Here is an 18,730-nt window from a genome sequence, read left to right on the forward strand (position 1 = left end):
AGTTACTGACAGTATAGCTCCATATGCCCTCAATAAAGAAGTCTCTTGTTTCCAAATTAGGTCTATGAATAACGTGGCAATTAAAGCTTGAAAGAAAAAGAGACCAGAAATGATCATATACATACACATCTTTTAGGCTCCAGAGAAAAGTATCTAACTTTGCCACAAATTGTTTTCAACAGAGCCTTAGTTTATATGTAAGCTAACAGGAATAAAGAGATTAATAAAGTGAGATGGGGATATGCCTCCACTCCACAGAGAAGGCACTTGCCACACAAACATGAAGAGTGTAGTATACATCTCCAACACCCACATAAAACCTGGGCAGGGTTGGGCAACCCATAATCCTGACAATCTGGAGACAGAGGCAGGGGATCCCAGGGAAAGCTGGCTGGCTAGACTAACCATACTCCACCAGAGTTCAGTGATCCACTCTATCTCACTAAATCAAGTGGAGAGCAATAGAGGACACACTGCCATTTTCAGGTCTCCACACTCACATATGTGCATGCACATACATATACATTCAATCACACATGCATACATATCCACCTCCAAAAGGTTAACAGAGGAAATCTGAATACTATTCAAAGAGAGGAATTTTAAAGTCTTCATCTTTAAAAGTAAACTGTAGCTCAGTGTGGGAGTACATGCCTGAGAGGCTGAAACAGGAGCACCAAGTGTCTTCCTTAGGGTTACTATTGCTGTGATGAGATACCATGACCGAAGCAACAGGGGGATGAAAGGGTTCATTCGGCTCACACTTCCATGTCACTGTTCATCACTGAAGGAATTAGGACAGGAACTCAAGCAGGGTGGGAACTTGGAGTCAGGGGCTGATGGAGAGGCCATGGAGAGGTGCTGCTTACTGGCTTCTCCTCAGGGTTACTCAGCCTGCTTTCTTTTCTCCTTCTCTCTCTCTCTCTTTCTTTTTTTGAGGCAGGGTTTCCTTATATAGCCTGGCTCTGTCATGGAACTCGCTCTGTAGACCAGGCTGGCCTCGAACTCTGAGATCCTTCTGCCTCTGCGTCCTGAGTGCTGGAATTAAAGTTTTGTGCCACCACCACTGGGCTTCAGCCTGCTTTCCTATAGAACCCAGGACCACCAGCCCTGGACTAGGTCCCCCCTGTCAATCACTAAGAAAATGCTCTGCATGCTTGCCTGCAGCCTGATCTTATGGAGGCATTTTCTCAACTGAGGTTTACTCTCCGATGACTACTGCTTGTGTCAAGTTGACACAAAATAGCCAGAACACAAAGCTTGAGGCCAGCTTGGGATACACAGCAAGATCCTATCTCAAAACAAAATGAACCAAAACAAAGCCTGAAACCTTGACTCCATTGGCTTCTTATGTCAGTCAGTAATTTTTTTCCTTTTATTTTCTTTTTACTACTGGAGACGAAACTCAGTGCTGAAAAAGGAAGGAAGGAAGGAAGAAGGAAGGAAGGAAGGAAGGAAGGAAGGAAGGAAGGAAGTCAGTGCTGGCACATGCTAGGTAGATGTTCCATCCTTGAGCTAAACCCTCAAATCCTCATGCCTGTTTGCCTTTGTTTGGGGTTTGGGTTTTTGTTGTTGTTCATTAGGTTTTCTGGGGCCCCACTTCCCACCAAGACAAGACACTGTTATGTGTGCAATTCTGGCTGGCCTCATACTGGCCATCCTCAGTCCTCAGCCTTCTAATTCCAGGTGTGACTCTGTTTACATTTTTTATTTTTTCCCTTGTACGTGTATGAATGTATATGGGGTATGGTGTGCATGCATTCCTAACTCATGGCACACGGCACGTAGGTAGTTCTTTGAAGACAATATACAGGAAGTTCTTTCCACTATGTAGGCCTCAGCTTTGGAGGCAGCATCTTTACATGTGGAGCCATTTTGTAGAGTCCACTGTTTTGCTTTGGTTTGGTTTTTTGGTTTTTCAAGACAGCTTTGGAGCTTGACCTGAAACTCCTTCAGGCTAGCTTCAAACTCACAGAGATTTGCCTGCCTCTGCCTTCCCAGTGCTGGAATAAAAGGTATGCACCACCACTGCCTGGCCCTAACTTTTTTATTAAACCAATCACAGAGACATATAACACAGTGTAAAGGAATATTCTACATTTCCCCCTTTTTATCTAAATAAAAAAAAAGGTTTTAACTATAACATAATAAAACTATAAGAACAATTAGCAGGTAAGAATTATATTTACAATGTCCAGTCCATTTGTATTTGATATATTTGGAGAAAATACTCCATTACTTATCTTTGTGAGTATAAAGTTTTATACCTAATTAATTTTTTAATCATAACTAAGGAAAACTTTAAGTCTAATTATTTAGTCTTTAACACCATCAGAGACACCTAGGTGTAATGTTATTTAACAACAGGGATATCTGGTGACCAGGACAGTCACCCAAAGTTCCTCTGTAACATTGGGGCATGTCTCTTTGACCTACAGGCCTAGGATATCTGACAGACTTTTCTGAGGAGCAGGAAGTTTTGAAGGACTTTCCACCCAGTCTAGGCAAAGTTTGGCAGTCACTATCTTTTGCATCTTGCTGGTCCAGTTTGAAAAGTATACTGTTAGCAACTGAGGCCAAGGGCAGCTTCTTTGTCCAAATGGCTACCTTTTGCCATAAAAAAATCAAATCCATATGGAGGTTCTTTAATGCCCATCATTCTTTTTTTGAAGTAGATATGTGCTGTAGGGAGATGAGGTATCTCACTGTCATGAAAAGCCTTAGGTTATCAAACACCTTAAATACCATATTCTATAGGTCTTTGGGTGCCACCACACTCGGCTAAATTCTGATATGCTTTATTCCTTTTTTTCTTATTTAAATAAAGTGTGTGTGTGTGTGTGTGTGTGTGTGTGTGTGTGTGTGTTCCTGCCACTGTGGATATCAGAGGACAACTTTCAAGAGTTGGTTCTCACCTTCCACTATATGACTTCTAAGGATCAAACTCAGGTCATCAGTCCTCAGGCTTAGTAGCAAGTGGCTTTATCTACTAAGCTATCTCACCAGACACTTTTCTTTTCTTTTGGTTTTTTGAGACAGAATTTCTCTGTGAAATAATCCTGGATGATCTGGAACTTGTTCTGTAGATCAAGCTAGCCTCAAACTCTCAAACTCACAGAGATCCACCTGCCTCTGCCTCCAGAGTGCTAGGATTAAAGCTGTGCACCACCACTGCCTGGCACCAGACTTTCTTCTCTCTCTTTCTCTCCCTCCCTGCCTTCCTTCCTCCCTCCCTGCCTGCCTTCCTCCCTCCCTTCTTTCTTTCTTCCTTCCTTTCTTTCTTGTTTGGAGTATGTGTGTGTTGCCCACATGCAGAGGCAAGAAGAGGGAGGACATTGGGTATCTTCTTTTATTGATCTCTCTGCCTTATTCCTTTGAAACAGGTTATTTCATTCAACTGTTCTTCAGATAGGTTGGTTAGCCAGAGAGCCAGGGAGTCTTGTCTCCCCTCCCCCAGCACTGATCTTACAGTCACCTGGATGGCTACAGCCTGCTTCATTCTCTTTTTTTGTTTTGTTTTGTTTTTTGGGACAGTGTTTCTCTGTGTAGTTTTGGAGCCTATCTTGACACTCCCTCTGTAAACCAGGCTGGCCTCGAACTCACAGAGATCCACTGCCTCTGCCTCCCAAGTGCTGGGATCAAATGTGTGCACCACCACCACCACTTGGCCTCTTTTTTGGTTTAATATACATTGCTGTAATTTTCCACCAACTGAAGAAAATAAATCATTGGGTCACAGATATGAAGCCATACAATTGTATTTAGGGTTATTGTCAGGGTAGATGATATTGAAGGCATGAAGTTAAGTTATAAAGCCTGTGTGGTGTCTCATACCCACAATCCATAGCACTTGTGGGGTGGGGCTGAAGCCAGGAAGGTAAAGAGTTCAAATCCAGCTTGAGCTATAGAGTGAGTCCCTGTCTCAAAAATCAGAGCTGGCAAGATGGCTCATAGGGTAAAAGTGATTGCCATCAAGCCTGAAGAAGCGGGGCTGGGTTTGATCTCCAAAACCCACATGGTGAAAGACAGAGCTGATGCATGTCCTCTGACCTCCACACTTGTGCCATGGAGAAAATATTCCCATACAAACACACACTAAATAAATGAACAGAATGTAGTAAGAATAATAAACAAAGGCAGCATGGTGATGGTGCTCACCTTGCCTTAACCCAGTTTAATGAGTTTGTCAGATATCCAAACAACAACAAAAAGAAACAGAGTAGCTGAGTGGTGGTGTCACACTCCGTTAATCGCAGCACAGGCAGAAACAGGTGGATCTCTGTTAGTTTGAGGCCAACCTGGTCTACATAGTGAGTTCCATGACAGGCAGAGCTATGTAGAGAGACCTTGTTAGACCCTGTTAGGGTAATGGATTCAAACAACAGTTTAAATACCAGTCTGTGAAGGAGAACAGACAATACCAGGGAGGAGCCTCCATCATGCGCACGAGAAGGCTGGTAGTGATGAACCAACCTACCAAAGGAAAGGGGTTATTCAGCTGCATAGATCAGAGACTTCAAACCCATCCTTGCCTCTGTGCTCGTGAGGGAACTGAAAGAAACGTTTAGTTACAGCACTCTGGGTTTCTGGTAGAAGGAACTAGCCCTAGGGAACTAAAAAACTGAAAAAGAGAACTAACTGGGTAGCTCAACCTTTGCCATCCAAGTGCCAAGGCTGAAGGATTCAGTTGGTGTAGTGACTGACAGCTGAGATCCGGGGTTTGGCCGGAACTTGTCGGATAACTGCTGGGAGATCTTGAACAAACAAACCTTCAGCTCTCAAAAATCTCCAGTTTTGCATGGAGGGAGGTGGAGGGAGAAGTATCAGAGAGTTCAAGGGCAGCCTCAGCTACTGAGTAATTCCAGGCCAGGCTAGGCCATATGAGACGATCTAAAAAGGAAAGAAAAAATTCAAATCATAAATAATTTCCATTTTTCTGTTTTTTCTCTCTCTCTTTACAAACATAGCTACAAATATTTGCACATTTTTCTGAATTGTTTGACTACAGATACATCATATTCTTTTGCTTCTTTTTCTACCAAAACATCAAACACCATTCTTTCAAATAACCATAGCATTATACAACGACGAAGACCTCTAACAAAGCCGTACAGGTGATTTAAAGTATGGCCCCCTTCAGTTTTGTCAGGTGTCCAAACATATTTTTCCTGGTCCAGAATCAAATACAAGATCACACATCAACTTTAGTTTTTGGGATTCTTTATTAATTAATTAGTTAATTAATTGTATTCCAGTTCCACCTCCCTCCTTCCTTCCCAACCTCCCCACCTCTCCAGTTTTTGTGTCCTTAAATCTTGACTGGTCCCCAGGCTTTTTTGTTCTGTTTTCTGCCCTTCCAATGCTTCAACAGTACAGATCAGTTATTTAATAAAGTGGCTCTCGGTTTGGGTTTATTTGACATTTCCTTGTGACTAAATTCAGTGTGTGCATTTCTGATAGAATTAACACAGCAGCAATGTCATGTCCTCATAGTTTTTTTTTTTTTTTTTTTTTTACTTTCAATTATATGTATGTAGATGGGTGCATATGCTGCTGCCAAAGAATGTCAGTCTTCAGATGCCTGGACCTGGAGTGACAGCTAATGTAAGCTGTGTGACCTGGGGGTTGGGAACCAAAATGTGGGTCCATTGGTAGCAAGCATTTGCTTTTGTTGTTTTGTTTGAGCTGTCCTAGAACTTATTACATAGACCAGGCTGTCCTTGAACTCAGAGATCCACCTACCTTTGCCTCCCTAAGTGCTGAGATTAAAAGAGTTGCCTTTAGAGGCAGCACTTGGGAGGCAGAGGCAGGCGGATCTCTGTGAGTTCGATGCAAGCCTGATCTATAGGGCTAGTTCTAGAACAGGCTCCAAAGCAATACAGAGAAACCCTGTCTCAAACAAACAAACAAACAAACAAAACACTATAACACCAGGTGGTCAGCAAATTCTCTTAACTGGTAAGAAATCTCTCAGCCCTCTCCTTGCTTCTTCTTCTTTTTTATTTTAAGTTTATTTATTCAAGCCACCTCCTATTACAAGCAGAGGGATGCTGGGAGATTAGTGTAATGGTCACCATTTGATACAAGGAAAGATGAGCTCTAGTGCCCCATGCATGGTTGTGGTCCCCACACAGATCCAAACCAGTGCTGTGGTCCCCTGTTGCTTGGGGGGAAGGTCCAGGTTCTCTTTACTCACCTTCATAGCCAGTCAGAAGTGGGTTCACATGAGGGTTGTAGAAGAGGGTGTGGTTACCATCTTTCCCAGGGGAAGGATTTGGTCCTGATAGGCGATGAACTTGGGTCTCTCGTGCTCTTGTGTGGTGACTTCAGGAAAACATTGAGCATGTTCACTCCCACCCTGAGCAGTGCCACAAAATAGGTGAGGGCCTGCCACAATTGAGCTGAACCCTACTTTCCGTGGATGCCTCTCGACATGGACCACTCATCCATGGGAGGGAGGGACAGCCCTGCAGCCCAGACACCCCAGATGCATGCACCACCTCCACCATCTTTCATTGCTTCTTTTTTGTTTGTTTGTTTGTTTTTGTTTGAGACACAGTCTCTCTGTGTAGCCCTGGCTGTTCTGGAACTCACTCTATAGGCCAGGCTGACCTCAAACTCAGAGATCTCTGAGTTCAAGCTCAGCGTTGTCTACAGAGCTAGTTCCAGGACAGCTAGGGAGAAAAACAAACAAACAAATAAAAGTTGCCCTCATTGCTTCCTATAGTGGGCATATACAGTCAGTTTGTCTCATGAGGGATATTAGGTTTGATGACTTGGTCAGGCAGGTAATTAGTGAGTTCCTTCCCTATTTTCCCCATATAACTACTTAGTAACCTATGAAGAAACACACTACCTTGCAAATATCCAACTCATCAATCCATCATCCGGTGCTTTCAGCATCCCTGACTGAGTTCCCACATCCTTATACATCAGTGGTTCTCAGCCTTCCTAAAGCTGGGACATGGTGTGCCGTCACCCCTCCCCCTACCATAAGATTATTTTTGTTGCTACTTCGTTAGCATAATTTTGCAACTGTTATGAATCCTAATGTACATATCTGTGTTTTCTGATGATCTTAGGTGACCTCTGTGAAAGGGTTTGACCTCCCAAAAGGGTTGAGACCCACAGGCTGAGAATCACTGCTCCACACAGATTTATAACCTATTGTCAGAAAGACTTTCCCTTCTCCTGCCTTTATATAGGTGTATATATATAATTATGGCTTAACAGACTCATTTTATTTCATAATTTATAACAAATTACTATTATCATGGGGTTTGTTTTGTTTTGTTTTCAAGACAGGGTTTCTCTGTAGCTTTGGAGGCTGTCCTGGATTTGCCTGCCTCTGCCTCCCAAGTGCTGGAACTAAAGATGTGTGCTATCACCACCTGGCTCACATTATTATTATTTTGATTAAAGCATGGATTCTCAACCTCTGCTGTACTAACTTAAACAGTTATCAAGTCAGGCAGGGGTGGCACACAACTTTAATCCCAGCTCCCAGGAGGCAGGCAGATTTCTGAGTTCAAGGCTAGCCTGGTCTACAGAGTGAGTTCCAGGACAGCTAGGACTGTTACTTAGAGAAATGCTGCTCTAAAAACAAACAAAAACAAAGAATTACAAATTTATGAGCCAGCAAGATGGTAAAGGTGCTTACTGCCAGCCGGGCAACCCCAGTTCGAAGTCCAGGCCCCACATGGTAGAAGGAGCTCCTGCAAGTGAATTCACTATGCAGCTGAGACTGACTTTGACCTGCTCATCTTCCTCTTCCATTGGCTTCCCAAGGGTAGGAATACAGGCACCGCACACAGCAAATATCCTTATTTCATATTAAAATGGCAGTGAGGATGGAAACATGGCTCAGTTGCTGAAAGCAATTGTTACTCTTCTAGAATCCAGGGCAGTTCACAACCATCTGTAACTGGGGATCCAATGCTGTCTTCTAGCCTCCTTCAGTACCTGGTACAAACATACTTGTAGGCAAAACACTCATATGCATTAAATAAATCTCTTTAGGCACACATGTGGTACACAGACACACAAGTAGACAAAAGGTTCATACACATAAAATACTAAAAATCAACAACAGCTAGGATCTAGTAATGAGTCTGTCAGTGATATGAAATTTCTTTGTAGTTGCTGTTTTGTTTTTGAGACAGGGTTTCTTGGAACTTGCTCAGTAGACCAGGCTGGCCTCAAACTCACACCTAGATGATGCTAAATACTAAATACTAAGTACAAATCAGTGATGACAAAAATATATGTTTTCCCTCCTTCCACACTGATGGACTGAATGATTTTCACTATTTTTCCTGAACACCCAAAATGCCCCTGTTTTGCTGGATGGTTGTGGCACCACCTTTTATAGCAGCACTCGGGAGGCAGAGGCAGATGGGATCTTTGTGAGTTTGAGGTCAGCCTGGCCTATAAAGAGAGTTTCAGGATAGCCAGGGCTACACAGAGAAACTCAGTCTGGAAAAAAAAAAAAAAAAAAAAAAACTAAAACAAAACAAAACAAAAAGAATGCCCTTGTTTCTCTAAGAGCCCACTTTGGGATCACATTATTGTTCAAGCTCCAGATTTCAATTCTCAGTATTAAAAAGAAGAAAAAAAAAAAAAAGCCCTATCAATGGAAAAAAATTAAATAAGATTTAACAAGACACAGGTCTGAGAAAAAGGAGGAATGGCTTTAAGATACTTAGGTTGATGGCTGTTCTTCCAGAGGACCCAGGTTTAGTTCCCAGTACCAACATGGTAGCTCACAACTGTTTATAACTTCAGTTCCAGAGGATCTGACACCTTCACACCAATACTCATAAAATAAATTTTATAAAAAGATACTTGAGTCAAGACCAAAGTAATTTCTAAGACGGCCAGGGCTACACAGAGAAACCCTGTCTTGAAAAACAAAACAAAAAGATCCTACAGTCTATATTCCTCCGGTTCTGATTCTGTCATTGGCCTTGAGCTAGTTTGTAGACCCATCAAGACTGACAGAAAAGAATCAGAAGAGAAAATGAGACAAAGGACTTATTTGAGATCCCATAAAAATAGAGTAAATGGGGTTGGAGAGATGCTGTTACATTGAACTGAGGTTCAGTTCCCAACACCCATATGTAGTCACAACCATCTGTAACTCCAGGTCCAGGGGATCCCATGTCCTCTTCTGACCTCCCCCTGTACCAAGCACCCAGGAGATGCACAGGCATACCACAGGTAAAACACACATAAAATAAAATGAATAATTTGTTTAATGGGTGGTTGGAGAGGTGGTTCAGTGGTTAAGAACACTGGCTACTCTTCCAGAAGACCTGGGTTCAATTCATAACACCCACATAGCATGTCACAACTGTCTGTAACTCCAGTTTCGGAGGCTCCAATGCCCTCCACAAGACATACATGCAGACCAAACACCAATGTACATTTTACTAAAAATCATTTAAAAATTGTACTAATGGTCCAGTGAGCTGGTTCAGAAGGTAAAGATGTTTGCTGCCAAACCTGAGTTTGATCCCCAGGACTTTAAGTGCAGAGAAGAGTATGACTTTCACATACATTCGGTGTCAAATACACTAAATAAACAACCTATAATAATAATAATAATAAAATAATAATAATAAAGAATAGTGTGATAGATAGTAACCAGAATGTCTTTTAGAACTTCCCTTAACTAAGCATCTAGCAAGTTGTGCCTTATGAAATGACTAGGGAAATGGAAATGTTAAGAATTCTAGTTTAGCCGGGTGGTGGTGGTGCACACCTTTAGTCCCAGCACTTGGGAGGCAGAGGCAGGTAGATCTCTGTGAGTTCGAGGTCAGCCTGGTCTATGAGAGCTAGTTCCAGGGTAGGCTCCAAAGCAATACAGAGAAACCCTGTCTCAAAAAAAAAAAAAAAAAAAAAAAAAAAAAAAGAATTCTAGTGTAGCCAAGCTTGGTAATGCACTAATGCACACCTTTAATCCCAACAGACGCAGGTAGATCTCTGTGAGTTCCATGCCAGTTTAATCTACAGAGTGAGTTCCAGGATAGTCAGCACTACATAGTGAGACCCTATTTCAAAAACATAACAAAACAAAAAACAACCCAAGAAACAAAGGGTGCACGCCTGCCTTTGATACCAGCACTAGGGAGGCATGGGCAGGAGGATTTCTGTGAGTTTGTGAGTTTGAGTCCAGCCTGGTCTACAGAGCTAGTTCCAGGACAGCTAGGGCTGTTACACATGGAAACCCTATCTGGAAAAAACCAAACCAAAACAAACAAACCACCATCACCAACAACAGAAAGATAGGCAGAAAGCAATGAAGAAAGACCCAATATCAACTTCTAGCCTAGTGTGTGAAAATGCACACACACTCGCACATATTCTAGCACAGAATATACACACCAAAAAGAAAGTTCTGGTTTAAAGGACTAAGGATACCATTTAGGTTATCTGAGACCTTGTCTCAAATAAAAAACAATGACCACGCCCAGTTTATCTGGAAGTGAGAGTGCATACCTGTGATCCCAAGACTTGGGTGAGCCAGGAGGTTCACCATAAATCCAAGACCAGTCAGGTATGTAGTGAGTTCCAGAACATTCTGAACTACAGAATGAGACCCTGTTGAAAGAGAGAGGAGAGGAATCCAGATTTCTAGTTAGCTGGATGTTGCTGTGTATGCCTGTATCCTACAGTCAGCCGCCTTAGAATGAAAGGTAAGATAAAGCTTGAGATCAGCTCAGGTTACGCAGTAATATTTTGTCTCAGGGAGGGAGCACTTGCCTAGCACATAGCACACATGGAGCTTTCAGTTCAATCCCTAGCACCTAAGTGAACAGATAAGTGAATGAATCCAGCTTGGACACAAACCCCACAATAATGACCTGTTCTAAGATAGAAGCTAATGACAGAGCCTGGACTCTGATATGAGACAGCTGACAGCTTGTCATTTTGTGTTACTTAGACTCTTTTTATATGAATGGCTATGTGTATCTTCTTTTCTTTCTTTCTTTCTTTCTTTCTTTTTTTTTTTTTTTTTTTTTTTTTGAGACAGGGTTCCTCTGTATTGCTTTGGAATCTGTCCTGGAACTCTCTCCATAGACCAGGCTGGCCTTGAACTCAGAGAGCCACCTGCCTCTGCCTCCCAAGTGCTGGGACTAAAGGTGTGCACCACCAATGCCCGTTGAGGGCCACGTGTATTTTCATATGTGTGTGCACTCCTGTGGAAGGCAGAGTTCCTCAGGAGCCAGCCATCTTGTTTTTGAGACAGAGCTCCTGGCTGTGATGTGGTTCTCTGTGACCTGGTGCTTGATATTGGGCTGCCAGTTTCTCCCTGCTAGCTAGCTCTGAGATTACAAGTGTTTGCCCCATGCCTGTTTTTGTTTTTCAGTGTGGGCTTGAACTCAGTTCCTCATGCTTGGGTGACAAGCTACATCAACTGAGCTATCTTTCCAGCCTTACTTTTCTACATTTATTTACCCGTATTTGTGTGTGTGTGTGTGTGTGTGTGTGTGTGTGTGTACAGCGTGAGTGTGTATGTGTGCTGTAACATACATGTGGATGGGGAAGGACAACTTGGAGGAGTTGGCCCTCTCCTTCCACCATGCATGCGGCTTTCAGGCATCCAACTCCAGTCTTCAGATTCTGCACAAAGCATCATCACCTGCTGAGCTCTCTCTGCTCCCCCCTTGCCCACCTTTTCTTTTGGATTTTCACTCTTGTGGGATATTTGTACATTGTGTGAAGATATGTTGCTGTGATTGGTTTAATGAAGCACTGAGTAACTAAAGCCAGTCGTTGATGGCACATGCCTTTAGTCCCAGCAATTGGGAAGCAGAGGCAGGCAGATGTCTGAGAGTTCAAGACCAGCCTAGTCTACAAGAGCTAGTTCCAGGACAGACTCCAAAACCACAGAGAAACCCTGTCTCAAAACAACAACAACAACAAATTAAGTTATAAGATCCAGTTAGGAACAAGCCTAAGCTATAGGCCAAGCTTTCATAACTAATGAGTCTCCGTGATGCTGTTTGTGAGCTTGCAGCCCCAAGGGAAGTGTGAGGACACACTAGCACAGGCTGGGCTTGAATCATGACAGTATCCCTGCTTCCTTCCGTCTCCAGAGTGCTGCAACTGCAGGCAGGAGCCTGTTCACTTTTATAATGTGATTCCCTCAAGAACCACACTGCTCCCCCACTGCCCCCCCAGCTGGGGGGGTTGCATAAACCACAGCAATTTGACTTTAATGTCTCTGGGACACTGTTGTAGGTTGAGTACTGATGTAATAATAACACACAAGAGTTCTGGAAATTATCCCTACATTCGATAAGAAAGAATATATTTTCATATATAATTTTTTCATTTTACTTAAGAAAGACAATGTTCTTGTCAGTCTTCCAATTTAACTTCTGAATTTAAATGTTGGAAATGAAATAGGTTTGAGCTGGAAACCTTGCATTACCATCTTCAGCACAGCCCCTGAGAGCACTGGTTTGCTGAGTAGGATACAACAGCAGCACTCAAGCTGCAAAGGACTCTGATGCCCAAGCAGGAGCCCCGTGGGCCTTCAGGACCCTGTAAAATCACATGAGATCCCAGGGATGTGGGAGGCTAGCCTGGTCTACACAGTGATTTCCAGGACAGCTAGGGCTGTTATACAGAGAAACCCTGTCTCTCTCCAGAAAACAAAAACAAAAACAAAAAAACCTTACATAAAGCTTTCTGAGTAGGTCAAAAAGTATGTATATTTTCTTAGCTGGGCTCAGGGAGTTACAGTAGGAGCATGGTATGTATTTGGCTTAGTTTTTGTCATCCCAACAAGAAGGCAGAGACAGGAAGATTCCGGGTGCTTTCCCAACCAGCCAGTCTAGCTGAATTGGCAAACTTTAGGTTCAGTGGGAGACCCTTTTATCTCTTTATCTCAGCACTTAGGAAACTGAGGCAGGTGGATCTCTGAGTTCAAGGGCAACCTGGTCTACGGTACAAGTTCCAGGATAGCCAGGGCTACACAGAGAAACCCTATCTGGAAAACAAACAAAAATAAGTAAATAAGACAAAAGTGATCAAAAACATCTCCATATTTACAATGTTAGTAATGAGCTTCTTAAAACAGTTAAATCTGAAATAATGATTCCCTAAATATGTTCCCTTAAATTTCTAGTTATGGGGCCGCCAGATGGCTCAGCAGGGAAAAGCACTTGCCTACTAAGAGCCTAATGACCAGAGTTAAATCCCAAGAACCCACATGGTAGAGATTCCCACAAGTTGTCCTCTGACTCTCTCTCACACACACACACACACACACACACACACACACACACACACAGAGGTGGGGAGGGGGCATTTAAAATAGGTAAATTCCTGGTTATAGTTTTTAAGTTTGTGTCACAGGTTTACAGCGCTAATGTTTTCAAGATTCTCTTGGCATCCATCAGTTCTCTTGCAAGCCTCTCTCGGACTTGACCTAACTATAATTAGACCCTGAAGAGCAAGGAAGAACTGACACCCAGGGACATGGGAGTGTTCCAGAACATAAGAGCAACAGTACTAACAGGAAAGAAAAGTTACCTCTGAAGATAAAACGAGCCAGATGTGGGACTGAGGCAGTAGGATCATGAGTTCAAGGTCAGCCTGAGCCACATCTGGAGTCTTTTCAAATTGAAGGGCTTTTCAAATCTCAAAGAATGGCCTCTGGTCTCCAGCGGAGGAGAGAATAACAATTACAAAATCGAAGAAATCTACAAAGCCTAAGAATGAATGTGTGTGTGTGTGTGTGTGTGTGTGTGTTTAAAGCTGACTGAACAGTGGGCCTGTAGCAAGCAGTTGGTAGCAAGCACGAGGCCTTGGATTCGGATTCCCAGCACTGGGGACAAGGAGGCGTGATCAGAAACTCAAGGTCATCCTGAGCTGGAGTTGGAGGCCAGCCTGGGCTAAGACTAGTCACAAAAAGCAAGCAAGCAAACAAAAACTCTTTAGCAAGTGACTCTCCTCCCTGCCTTTCTCACATGACTTGGGGTCAACCGCTTCAGTGGCAACTGCTAACTGGGCTGTTGAGAACAGAGGGATCGCAGGGTCCCGGGTAAGGGCTAGTGATGAAATAGCTTAAATTGTGGAAAGTCGAGATTTAGCCTTCCGGGGTGGCAGTTCTCATGCTTCATTTTTGGGAAAACTCCAGTGAGCCTAAGGGGTCGACCCTGAGTTCCCCGTCTGTAAAATGGAGCAGGCTAGGCAGAGGGAGCCGGGGTACAGGGAGGTGCCGCACCCGCAACGGAAAGCCGCCGCGCAGCCGGCAGTTTGCAGGAAGTGCTTTAGGGTTGGGAGGGAGACGGAGGGCGGAGGCGGGAATGTGAAAGCCGAGCCCTCGGCTGCGGAGTTTGTACCGGAGCTCGGCAGAGGCGGGGCGAAACTGGGGTGAAGGGGTTAAGCAGTGGACGGGCAAGACCGGCCACCTCCCCCGAGGACAGCGCGCGGGCTGCGGGGGAGGCTTTGAGGTGGCGGCTGAGGAACGTGGGGGGAGGGGAGGAGCGAACTCGCTCAGGAAAGGGGCGGGAAGCGCGCTCCCACCGCACGCATGCGCGCCCCGCTCCTCCTGCCCGCCGGCCCGGCAGGCTCGCGGCCGCGGCGCGGCCAGCACCGACGGTGCGCACGCTGGAAGGGGAGGAGCCGCCCCGCCCTCCCGCGACACGCGGCCCCCCGAGGCCTGCGGGGGGCCCCTAGAGGGGGCGGGCGGACACCTGTTTCTTCAGTTGGGGGTTAGGGCGCCCAGGAGAGGGGCTCGTCCCCTCCCTTCCCCTCCCCCACGGCGAGCGGGGCGGGAGGCCCCGGGCGTGCAGCCGCGAGTCCGCTCCGGGTTTTCCCGCCCACTTTAACTCTGTGAGCGCTTCGACCGCGCGGCGCTTCACTCCAGCGGGCGCGCCCGAGCCCTCGGCCGGAACTCGTTGTGCCACCCCCTCACGTCCCCCAGGAACGGAAAGTGGGCTCCCAGCCCTGCTGGCCCTCAGGGGCCTGCGGCCCGGCCTCCGCTCCCTACCCCTTCCGGGCTGTGGCCCGGGCCGGCCCCGGCGGTTAGGAGGAGCCCTCCCGAGGAGGCCGCGCGGAGGGACTACTTAACGTGTCCGTGCGCCCGGTGGTGCGGCCGCGCTCCGAGCTCTTCCTGGAAACTCCCGCCTCGGGGCGCCAGGAGAGCCGCGGGGGGAGGGGCGCGCGCGAGGCCCACGTCCCCCCTCCCGGGGGAGGGCTCGGCGTCCCCGCCCTCCTCCCGGCCGAGGGGAGGGGCGCGCGGGCGGCTGAGGGGAGGGCGCGGAAGCCGAGGTGGGGGGCGCTTCCCGCCCCACCCCGCCTCCAGAACAACGGGTTCCCTCTGCTGCCCCCTGCCGCTCACCGCGGCTTCGACGGTGGCGTCGGCGTCGGGGGGCGCCGCTTCCGTGGGAACCGGACCCGGGACGTTCTAAAACTGGCCGGTTTCCTGTCGGAAAACTTGCGGCTACTTTCCAGAAGCCGGTTGGAGCAACCTGGGCCCCGGGCAGCCAGAGTTGGCCACACGTCACTTAACCTGGCGACCTCTCTTGTACTTTAAAACTGCGGGGAATAGGCTGGGGCGAAGCGTTGCGCGGCTCTCTCTCCGGAAACCAAAGTTGTGGGGGGGTTTTTAAAGGGCTACCAACTGCGGGAACTCGGGTTTTGCAGTTGAAACCCATTTTCTCCCCTTGTGTGTACACAAAGGTTGCAATCAGGAAAGTTGATTGCAGCCCGCATGACTGCGTTTACTTGACTTTGTGCTTTAAAAAAAAAAAAAAAAAAAAAAGCCTCGTGGTCTTCTCTAAAGAAGCACGCTGCTTTCTGAATCCGAGAGGGAGAAAAATAATTCGAGAGATTCTGGAAAAGTTCAATGAGCAAGCCACATTTCGACATTTCCCAGATTTTGCAATATTAAACTGGGTTTCTGCCAACTTACTGCCAAATTATAAATTTCTCAAGATGAAGGGTGTTCAACCAAATTGCTGCCAGGCCCCGTAAGCAGGCACGAACAGCACTGGCTTAATTACACCTTTTCTTTCTCTCGCAGCCGTATTTAATTCGCTGTCAGATGAAGTCCTCATCCCGAGTGTCACTAACTGGCCCTTTTCTGGGGCTGAACAATCACACACACCCATGCCTCAGTAGCTACGAGAATTGTATAAACCATCGCCCTCTGGTTCCGTTTTCTAGTCGACTTTGTCCTAAAATGCAACCCAATCAGGTAAATTCTTTTCTTTCCCGGGGTCTGAAAAATAAGACAGAAACAAACATTAGACTTGCAAGAAAATGTTCTTTTGAGAAAAAAGATTTAGGCCAAGAGACCAAATTTGTTGTTTAACGTGAACCCCTGAAGGGGATTAAGCATAGTGAGCTTGAATGCGGTTAAACCAGCTTAATCACTTTCTTTGTTCTGAGTCTTCCATTTACTTAATGTGTTTTCAGGTGATTTGACACAACTTTAAACTAATTTCTTCTATGTTAATGTAGTCTACCCTCGAACCATGCCCTATGACAACGTATAGATGTCTGTGGGACCCTTGACATTTTCTAGAATTCTGTGTTAAACAGCTGTATGGTTAAGAAATAAAAAGAAGTTTTGAAGGGAAAAGGAGAGGTCATGTTTTTTGGTGTTTTTGTTTTGTTTTGTTTTGTTTTTAATCTGAAGACTTTAACCATTTAGCCCATTTTTGTTAAGTCCAGCTAGGCTCCATGTTGGCATGTTTTTCTGAAATGGTTTTTTGTTTGTTGTTGTCTCTGGTTTATTGTTTTCCAATAGGCAGGAAAGGAAGCTTCAACTCTGGAGCTCAGCCCTGGTAGATTCCAGGTCCTCTAGCCTTTACTTTTCCTCTTAAATAACAATTGTACCCTTTTCCTTGCTAGACCCAGATTGAGGGGCATTCATTCACAAATGACTCTTGAGCCTCTGTTGAATGTCTGCTTCCTTAAAAAGCCAAAACCTCCATACCAACGCTTAAGGATTCAAGGCTTGCAGAAATTCAAGCAGAAAACCCAAGTGCCTGTGAGAAGGAATCTTGTTTCTGTTGTACCTTTAAATCCTTTTACAACGTGAGGGAATAATGCCTGTTTTTTTGTTAACTGCATGAGAGCTAGATCTTGTTCTAAATACTTTAAGTGATTTAACACTTCACAGTAGGTCCAAGAGGTGGCCACTGTTGCTGCCACCATTCTGCAGATGGAGCAGTTACGAGGAACACCCAGCCTGAGAACAACAGACCAGGGATTTGAATACAGGCTGTTTCCAGCTGCTTCCTGTCACCCAAGCTGATCCTCATTTAACTGTCCATGGAAAGAACAGCGACTCTTAATTCTCCACTTTTCCACGGCGGATGTGATCTATACATACAAACAGCTCCTAGGTTAGGCTAGGCGTTTTTCCTATGGAACTTCAAGAAAGTGAAATTTGAGACCTGCTTAGAGAAAGCATTCCCAAATCAGATTACTGTCTTGGAAACTAGCCCTGGACTGTCAGCATATGCATTAGGAGTGCTAACCAGGACAGACACTTTCCAACAGCGGGACCGTGGTGCTTTGGAACATGCCTACTACCTGTTAAAAAGAAACAAGCCGCTTGGAGACTCTTATCTCGACCAGGTAGAGGTGAGGAAGTGAAAGTGGGAAGAGAGGAGGTGATGGAAGGTGAGAGAAAATGAGTGTCGCATGTGTGCACACTGCAAAGGATGAGGGTCAAGGTCACGCAGAGAGAGGCGTGTGGGCGTGTTGAGACAGAACCACAAAAGGAACATAAACATGAAAACCCAGTACAAGGCAGGGAAGGTGCTGAGGAGTCAGAATGGCTTTTCTCTCCAAGTGCAGCTCTGGGACAGGAATTATTTAGGTTGGATTAGTGGAAATACAGCCTCAGGGATAGGGAAAGAGCTGCTCTCAACCCTGTTACACCATTCCTAAGTAACACGTTTTCCTCTGAGGGATATGGGGAAAACAACCTAAGCAAGGAGAGGGTTTGAACCCCTGGCTCCTCAGGAAGGCTGGACTTAAGAACGATGGAAAAGCAATTAGATTTGTTAACTGCAGTGTGGTTCAGTGAGCCTGTAGTCCTAACAATATGGAGGCAGAGGTTGGAAGATCACCACAGGTTTGAGACCAGCCTGGTGTACATAGCAAGTTGTAGGCTAAGACTGTGTCTCAAAAATTAGACGAAGGAATTTGAGTTGTTCAGGGCCAAAGTAAGGCCCTAGAACAGATGGGTAGGAACTTTAGGCACATATTTTAGCTTAGGATATGGAAGAGGTCCTGTAAGTATAAACTAAGACACCTTAAAATGGAACAAAGTCTGTAAGACTAGAGGCATTGGAAATGTACATTATCATGGACCTGTGTGACACTGCTATTTTCTGGGAACAATATAACCTGTCTCATTAGGTTTTTGAAAAGAATAGGATTAGCACTGTTTTGTTTTCTTTTTCCAGACAGAGTTTCTCTGTGTAGCCCTGGCTGTCCTGAAACTTGATTTGTAGAGCAGGCTGGCCTTGAATTCACAGATATCCACCTACCTCTGCCTCCAGAGTGCTGGGATTACAGGCATGCTCCCATCAGGTAAATAGGACTGTTTTCAAGTCCACAGATGATAATTTTTTTCCTGGAACTAGTTCTATAGACCAGGCTGGCTTCTAACTCAGAGATCGGCCTGCTTCTGCCTCCCAAGTGCTGGCATTAAAGGCGTGTGCCACCAATGCCCAGCAAATAATACATTCTT

At 45.3% G+C, this 18,730-nt stretch overlaps 1 long non-coding RNA gene across 1 annotated transcript; it reads right to left on the minus strand.

The window, feature by feature from the left end:
• Positions 1–3,993: 3,993 nt before the first annotated feature.
• On the minus strand, positions 3,994–13,615 carry LOC127213270 (uncharacterized). Its single transcript, XR_007833622.1, has 3 exons — positions 13,546–13,615; positions 10,501–10,602; positions 3,994–4,890 (listed from the first exon to the last, which is right to left on the minus strand). It is a non-coding gene; the product is annotated as an uncharacterized LOC127213270 (long non-coding RNA).
• Between the last annotated feature and the right edge of the window lie 5,115 nt (positions 13,616–18,730).

The sequence above is a fragment of the Phodopus roborovskii genome, unplaced genomic scaffold (genome assembly GCF_943737965.1).
Source record: "Phodopus roborovskii unplaced genomic scaffold, PHOROB, whole genome shotgun sequence".
NCBI classification, from domain to species: Eukaryota; Metazoa; Chordata; class Mammalia; order Rodentia; family Cricetidae; genus Phodopus; species Phodopus roborovskii.